The sequence below is a fragment of the Cicer arietinum genome, chromosome 6, assembly GCF_000331145.2.
Source record: "Cicer arietinum cultivar CDC Frontier isolate Library 1 chromosome 6, Cicar.CDCFrontier_v2.0, whole genome shotgun sequence".
NCBI classification, from domain to species: Eukaryota; Viridiplantae; Streptophyta; class Magnoliopsida; order Fabales; family Fabaceae; genus Cicer; species Cicer arietinum.
In genome coordinates this window covers 38919501-38926045 of record NC_021165.2, presented here as the reverse complement: position 1 = coordinate 38926045, position 6545 = coordinate 38919501, and positions in this window count along the sequence as shown.

Here is a 6545-nt window from a genome sequence, read left to right as displayed (position 1 = left end):
TTGTAAGCTTCAATTGAAGAATGTTAGACACGTTCCTGATATTCGTCTCAATTTGATTTCGGTGAAAGCTTTGGATATTGATGGTTATCACACTTTCTTTGGTGGTGGTGGTATATGTAAAATCACTAAAGGGTCCCTAGTGGTTGCAAAGGAGCAAAGTTCCACTTCTCTCTATAGGATGCCTACAAAGTTATGCAAGGAAGAAGTGAATGCAATTGAAGATGCATCTTCTGATTTATGGCATATGCGCCTCAGCCACTTGAGTGAGAAAGGACTCAACATACTTGCAAAGAAAAACTTTCTTCTTGTGAAAGGTACGTCTCTAAAAACTTGCACTCATTGTTTTGCTGGAAAACAACATAGAGTTTCTTTTCATAATATTAGTCCTCATAGGAGGCAAAATATTCTTGATTTAGTTCATACTGATGTTTGTATGATGGATAGTAAATATCTTGGTGGTGCATCATATTTTGTTACTTTTATTGACGACCACTCTAGAAAAGTGTGGGCATTTCCTTTGAAATCTAAAGACCAGGTATTTGGAGTCTTCAAGCACTTTGATGCAAGTGTTGAAAGAGAAAAGGGAAGGAAATTGAAATGTGTTCGATCAGATAATGGTGGCGAATACAGAGGTCCATTTGAAGAGTATTGTAGAGAACATGGAATCAGGTTTGAGAAAACAGTTCCAAAGACACCTCAACATAATGGTGTTGCAGAGAGAATGAATTGTACGATTAATGACAGAATCAGATGTATGCTCTCTCATGCAAAATTATTGAAATCCTTTTGGGGTGAAGCAATGAAAACTGTAGTGGATTTGATCAATCTTTATCCTTCTATTCCACTTGATGGTGATGTTCCAAATAAAGTGTGGACTTACCGTCATTTGAGAGTTTTTGGTTGCAGATGTTTTGTTCACGTTCCAAGAAATGAGAGGTCCAAGCTTGATAGTAAATCCAAATAGTGTATATTCGTCGGTTATAGTGATGAAGAATTTGGTTATAGATTGTGGGATCCGGTTGACAAGAAAATTATCAGAAGTCGAGATGTGATATTTCTTGAAGACCAGACTATTGAAGATTTTGATAAAACTGAAATACAGAAACCAAATTCCAGAAGTTACACTGAAAATGTTACGTCTAAGCCCCCTACAAAAACCTTTGTTGATGGGGGAGATATACAGGTAGATAATGAGAATTTAACTGATGATCATGTGCCTCACCATGATGAGCATGTTCCAGTTGAGCCATCAGCCGAGTTTGAGTTGAGAAGATCTACTAGAGAAGGTCAACCTTCTCAAAGATATCCTCCACATGAGTATGTGATGATCATTGATAGTGGAGAGCCAAAGTATTATCAAGAAGCTATTACAAATGTCGATAAAGAAAAGTGGTTAAAGGCCATGCAAGAAGAGATGAATTCTTTGCATGAGAATCACACATTTGATTTGGTAAAGTTGCCTAATGGTAGAAAAGCACTCAAGAACAAATGGGTATACAAGATAAAGACAGAAGATAATAGTTCTCAACCAAGATACAAAGCAAGATTGGTCGTGAAAGGTTTTAATCAAAGAAAATGTATTGACTTGATGAAATTTTTTCACCTGTGGTGAAGATGTCCTCTATCCGAGTTGTGCTTGGGCTAGCAGCTAGTTTGAACCTAGAAGTTGAACAACTTGATGTGAAAACTGCATTCCTTCATGGTGATTTGGAGGAAGAGATCTATATGGAGCAACCAGAGGGTTTCGAAGTCAAAGGTAAAGAGCATCTTGTGTGCAAATTAAAGAAAAGTTTGTATGGGCTCAAGCAAGCACCTCGACAATGGTACAAGAAATTTGATTCTTTCATGGAGAAACATTGGTATAGTAAAACTACTTCTAACCATTGTGTGTTTATCAAGAAATTCTATGATGGTGATTATATTATTCTCTTATTATATGTGGATGACATGTTGATTGTTGGTCATGACACTAAGAAGATTCAATCTTTAAAGAAAGATTTGAACAAGTCTTTTGCAATGAAAGACTTGGGTCCTGGAAAGAAAATTCTGGGTATGAGAATCACTCGTGACAGAAAGAATAATAAATTGTGGTTGTCTCAACACAATTATATTGAGAAGGTGTTAGAGAGGTTTAGCATGAGCAATTGCAAACCTGTTAGTACTCCACTTGCTACTCATTTTAAATTGAATTCTGATAAATGTCCTACAAGTGAGAAAGACAAAGAAGAGATGAAGAAGGTTCCTTATGCATCCGCAATTGGTAGTTTGATGTATGCTATGGTATGCACAAGGCCAGATATTGCTCACGCAGTTGGAGTTGTTAGTCATTTCTCTCTAATCCTGGTAAAGATCATTGGCAAGCAGTGAAGTGGATTCTCAGATACCTCAGAGGCACTTCCAAAGTGTGTTTATGTTATGGAGGTGGTGAACTTGTGTTGGATGGCTACACAGATGCAGATATGGCAGGTGATCTTGATTCTAGAAAATCTACTTCTGGTTATATGATGACTTTTGCAGGGGGAGCTGTGCCTTGGCAATCAAAACTACAAAAGTGTGTTGCTTTGTCCACTACTGAAGTTGAGTACATTGTAGCAACTGAAGCTTCCAAAGAACTCTTGTGGATGAAGAAGTTCCTACATGAGTTAGGCCTCAAGCAAGATAAGTTTTTGTTATTATGTGACAGTCAGAGTGCGATCCATCTCAGCAAGAATCCGACTTTTCATGCAAAGTCGAAGCATATTGAAGTGCGGTATCATTGGATACGAGATGCACTGGAAATGAAGTCATTTTTAATTGAGAAGATTCATACTGATGAGAATGGTTCAGATATGATGACAAAGACCTTGCATGTGTCGAAGATGATATGCTGTAGAAAGAAAGCTGGAATGGTTGAGCAGTACCTTCCCACTTGAGTCGTGAGAGGGAGATTTGTTAGGTGGGCTCACTCTCCAAGTGGATCCCACAAATTTTACTATTATTATTATTGAAATAAAAAGAAAAAGAAAAAAAAAATTTAATGGGCTTGACCCACTTGAAGGTAATAAAAGGGATTTAGAAATCCCCAAGAATATACAAACAGACAACGGAGGAAGAACGGTTGCCAGAGATGAAAAATAAGGGTTTGGTTCCAGTGGTGGTAACAGGTGTGTAGCAAACTTGCTCCATTTGATCTACAAATTTAGTATGTTATTCATACCACTGAGTTTGTTATTTTAATATATAATTTGAGTAGTTTTATCTTCTCTGAGAGTTACTTTGGCATACCCACTTTAGTGGAAGGTTGTTATAAGGTTGTTATAGGGTTGTTATTGTTGATTGATATTCCCTATTGTTATTAGGAAGACTCTTGGTGTACCCATTAATTATTATAGTGGAAGTTTTTACTGGACTAGGTCCCGTGGTTTTTATTCTCTCAATTTGAGGGAAGTTCTCCCAATTATTATTGCTCTTGGAATTGTATTTTCTGTTTGGCCATTTATCTGCACAGGTGGGGGAAAAAAATATTCCGCATTATTGAGATAATTATCGCTAATTATCTCTGGTTTTTTCCCAACATAAATAACTTGATTGTAGCTAATACATATTGATGAATTAAGTAATAAGATAATAGAAAAAATAAATAAATTTGATAAATAAACGCAACAGATAATAGACTTAAAAATAATTAGTTAATCAAACAAACTTTATATGAATTACAAAACATCTATACAACATCATTGAAGAAAAATAAATGTTAAGAAAAATTACATGATACTATTTCAACAAAATCCTTCAATCAAACCAAAGACAAATTTAGCAGAAATCAACTGACAAAGAATAACAAAAAGTAAAGTAACATAACCCAAGAACTAAACACTACTCACATCAAATTGAAACCTCAAATACACAAGCGTAAACAAATGACGTGTAGAATATAGCTAATCGAACAACCAAAATATCACTAAAAAACATCATAACCCAACAAAACAATTGTGTCCATAGGAACGCAATTCCTGCAATTCAAAATCTCAAAACAGAAAAGTTCAAATCAATAATATATGATTAAATTTATCGGATCGATGATCCCGACAAACATTAAATATTAATTCAACCAAAAAGATCACATAAATTGTATAAGCATGAAGTAAAATAACAATATTCGATATAAACTAGTTGGAAATTAACCTGAGGTTGAAGATTAGAAACTCCATATTTGTTTTTTGCTCTTCCACTATCTTATCTTTGAATATGAAAAAAGAAGAACTTCAAATCAGTTTGAAAATATGAAAAACGAAAATCAATCAAATGATTCAACCAATGTAAATTGCAAATGGAGAATAAACGATTCCAACTTACTCGTGAATCCCTGAATCACTGAATAGCTAAGCTGTGAGTCATAAATCAGTCAATCGTGAGAGAAATCCGATTAAAGGAAAACGACTGAAGAGAAAATCTAAGGAAAACGATTGAAGAGGAAACCGAAAGAGTCGATTGAAGAGGGAATGGGAAGAAAGGGAACGATTTCTATGTTGTTAGAGGGAAATGGGAAGAAATCGGGAAAAAAAATTGAGATGGAAATGAGAAAGAAAGGGAATACATATTGTTGGGTCAATATTTGTCTATTATGTTTGGGTGAATACGTGAATATTTTTTTGGATGAATAAGTGAATATTTGGGTGAATATTTTAGTTTTTAAATTAACACAATGTATTCATATTAAATGAGAATATTTGACACCCTGCGTGTTGCTAAAAGTAATTGTATTGACAAATAATAAGATATCATTAAAAATTGAGTATCACAATAAATCTTGTTTTTTGTATGTTGTCTTAACTGCTACACACTTAATGAAGTCATTAGTCTAAGTAAATTGTTCTCATAAAATATCTTTATTAACATCAAAACTATAAAAAGAAAATCAATTTGGTTCCAACGTACATTAACATTGTTTTGCAACGATCCCAAGCTATTAAAAGACGATCAACATTAGGAGGACGAAGAAGAAGGCCATTCACAAACCCTAATTTGTTCTTGGAATGAAGCGCAACAACCATCGAATGGGACCAAGAGTGATAAGTCATGGGTGAGAGAGGTGGAGAAACAACGGCAATACTTGGATTGTCACTCAGATACATATCTAATATGTCATGTTGATAGCTACGATTGGGATTTACCAAAAGTGGAGGTCGAGGAGGATTTTAAGGAGAATGATCTTGAGCCTTAGAAGAAGCCACGCAGGTAGAAGAGGAACTTTCTTGATCGCAAACCATAGGGAAAACAAGAGAAAGAAAAACAAACAAATTGGAAAAGAAAGAAAATGCAAGATGAGAAAAAGAAAGCAAAAGGAAGAAAGATCAGAGTAAGATCACTGATACCATGTTAAATTAAAATTTCTCATCCTCATTATTAAACAAGAAAATAGTTTTACAATTTCCTTAAGTATTAAGAGCAACAAGAAAGACTATATATGCATAAGAATAATAATTATCCTAACCGAAGGAAGTAACTACGCTAACAACAGTTCACTAAAAAGAAAAAGAAATTTGGGTGCTACAGCTTTATTGTTGTTTCTTTTTAGTTTTATTGGTTAATCCACTTATATATAATGTTTTTGAAGTACTAATAACCATAGAAATGAGGTACTATTTCCTCTAACTCACAATGTTTTATACCTATTTTTCTTTCTCTAATTTAGTTACATGTAATGACTTAAGGTCATGTTTGATGGGCGGAATGAAGTGACACGATATGATACATTTATCCTATTCTACTCTAATCTTTTATTTGATGCACAAAATATGATAAAATAATCAAATTTTATAAACATATCCTACTTCAGCTTTATTTTTTAATCTTTAGTTCAAGGTAGGTTAAAATAATCAATTTCCAACTTGATAAAAGTTAAGAAATATTTTTTCATTTTTGCTCTTTCCTATGTTAACTATCCATGCCAATTACATGATGAATAACCAATGGCGGAAGCGTACCTGTGGGAATTGCCATTGATAAAATCCTGATGATGATAGAGCCAATGGGTTGAGTGATCTTCCTCAGCGAAACACCCTGAAGACCTTGCTCTCTTAATGGGGATAGAGAGAACCAGAGAATTTTCTCCTTTAGGGTTTTGAAACTGAATAGTCTTGTTGTGTTTGCCTTGGGGACCATTACCCCTATATATAACTATTATTAGTTATATCCCAAATTGCAGTATTTCCAATTCAGCCCCTCATTAAATTAGAAACTGCTTGGTATCTACACTATTAATTTTCATAACCATTATGCTCTTTAGCCATAAACTATTATATTTTATTTGACCCCTAGTTTATTGGCTAATTATATAATGACCCTAACACACTTTATTAATTAATTACATATGTGACCCATAAATCTTACAATCTCCCACTGGTCACACATGTATCCTTAGGAGTGTGTTAGACTTTATGACGTCAAAAATGTCATTATAATTACCTTGAGTATAATCCAAATTGTCCCGTCCATTAATCATATCAGCACATGGAACCAAAGAGGCTTTCGTCATAATAAGCATAACTAAACCCATCAATGAT